Raw genomic sequence first — 2,537 nt, forward strand, 5'->3', positions numbered from 1 at the left:
CTGAGTATTTTTATTACCATTAATGATAGATTATACGAATTTTCAATTCTGACATCAAATGTTGTTGCAATTGAAACAAATCTTCTAAGTTATGTTGTCAATTCAAGTAGATTCATAAACTCCTCTCAGCAAATGTGAAATCTGGTGTATTTTCCACTGGGTAAAAAAAAAAAAAAGTAAAAAAATAAACAAATTTGAAATGAAAATTTTGCTTTTTAAGAATAGTTTGGTGATTTAAAAACATTTCTTATATTCGTTTGTGATATATTAGTCCAGTTGCTCAGTGACTTCTTTTTCTCCAGAGCATGAGTTGATTATCTGACACACCTATATGTAAGACTGTCGTGATTCTTGTAGTGGCATGTGTGCCTTTTTCTTTACTTGGCATTTGCCTTTATATGACAGTTGTCAATGGAGACTGACTATGTGGTTTGTGTCTTAAGTACAGACATCAGGGAGCTCATAGGTGTATAGCTGGTCACACATCTTTCTCAGAGGGATTTAAAATCTGTAAAATATATGACCAAAAAGCCCTTTAAAGAGAAAAACAAGAAATCTCAGGACAGGCATCTATTGCAGGACAGCCGGACATGCAATAAATGTTGGATACAAAACAGACAGAGATAACAATAGTATTATCACACTTTGAAGAAACAGAGTGACAATATTAAGCATTATTAGCCCAGACTGTATGTATTTTGACAGTTGTTGTTCTTTGGGCTCAGTGTTTTAGTACATTCAATTTGAAATAATAATAATAATAAACTACATTAAAGTGCTAAGTCCCTGCTTTAATTTTAAAAGGAATGGCATAATGCCCACAGTTTTGTGGTTCAATATTGAACAGGTACACAAAGTCAAACAATGATCATGTGCATCTTTTCCTTGTGTCTTAGGTCCACCCACATAAAATGTGAGGAATATATGCAAAGAGAGAGGACTCGTAAACATGTTTTACGAGCCATGAGACCTCATCTGAAGTGTCCAATCACTGATTTCTGATGGAAAGGCATGTCGGCCCACAGAAGACTTCCATGAAGGATGCTGTCATGTATCCTCGCTCATGGATCCTCCAGCACCTTCCTTGCTCCTCAGTGCTCACTCCTCAGAGCAGGAATAAGAGTCTTGGAATGTCCTTGACTCTCATTTCAAACAACTGATTCAACCAGTCAAGGAGACTCCACCTCTTCAAATTCTTTCGTTGCTTTGGCTCCATGCTACGCTTGTAATTCTGGGGTATGATGACATGTAGTCCAGCAGGTTTTGATGCATTTGCCTGACTGAAACCTCTACAATCATCCTGTTGCTTCTATCAGCAGTGACATTATAAAGCCTGTGTGTCATACATGCCCAAACCACAATAGAACCACAACATGTAACAGATGAGGTTGTGTACTCTTTCTATCATTGTGATAGAGGTTGATTTTTGTTTCATCAGTCCATAGCACTTTGCCCCCAGCTTGACCATTTTATTTTTGTAATCTAAAACCTGACCTTTGTTTTTTGTTGTGGTATGTCCTCTGAGATTACTGTCTTCTCTTGATCATTAATAAGTAAACATGTATACCTATATCCTGGAGAGTATACTTAACTTCTTGTGCAGTTTTCTGATCATCTGCAAGACTTGTGCTACTTGGTCTACCACCTCATTTGCCATTTTCTAGTTTTCCTCCTGCTCTGGTCCTGTTAATGTTGTTAATTTTGCATGTGCCTTTATCCATGTTCTCACTTCTTCAGGCAACTATTATTCCCTAGAAACGTTCCTTCATTCCTAGTAGTCACTTGATTTTCCCTTCTCCGCCCACCTGCTCACCTTCTTCTCATCCCCCTCGTACATATGCAAACACAGTATCGCAGGAATGTCTTGAGAGTATTTATTCAAATTTGGCACAAACGCCCACTTGGACACAAGGATGAACTGATTACATTTTGGTGGTCAAAGGTCAAACGTCACTGTGACCTCATGTCTATCCCATTGTCAAGTACAAGATAACTCAGGAACTGAGTTAGTTGCCGCTGAGTTAGTGAGGGCTCAGGGCTGTCCCACTGTGAAATTGTCAAGTGCATGAGGCTGCGCTCGCCTGCACCTGAGGAAATTACCCACAGTTCATAGCGTGGGATTAGCCTATCCAAGGAAGGCTGGAGGCATAACAGAGGTAAATGCCATAAAACAAAGATAAGAAAAATAAAGAAGACAAACAGTAAATGAAAAATCATTCATATGTTAACTGATGTTATTCTAATGTTTTTGTATGCTGCTTTGGACAAAAGCATAAATACTGCAAATTAAACAAAATAAATTACACACCTATTTAATTCATCAACTATTTATTTTCTTATTTGTTAAATGAAGCTGTTTCGACAAAAACATATTAAATTGATTAGTTTTTTTTTTTTTTTTTAATTGAAAAAAAGAAAGACTTTAACAAAACAGTACCGAACATGGGAGACAAGACAGCAGTTACATGACATTACAAAAAGATGTAGAGTGTTTAATGAGGTTGTAGTGTGTGAAGTGTGGGTATTTCCAACTTATG

This window comes from Monopterus albus, unplaced genomic scaffold (genome assembly GCF_001952655.1).
Source record: "Monopterus albus unplaced genomic scaffold, M_albus_1.0 scaffold128.1, whole genome shotgun sequence".
Classification (NCBI taxonomy): domain Eukaryota; kingdom Metazoa; phylum Chordata; class Actinopteri; order Synbranchiformes; family Synbranchidae; genus Monopterus; species Monopterus albus.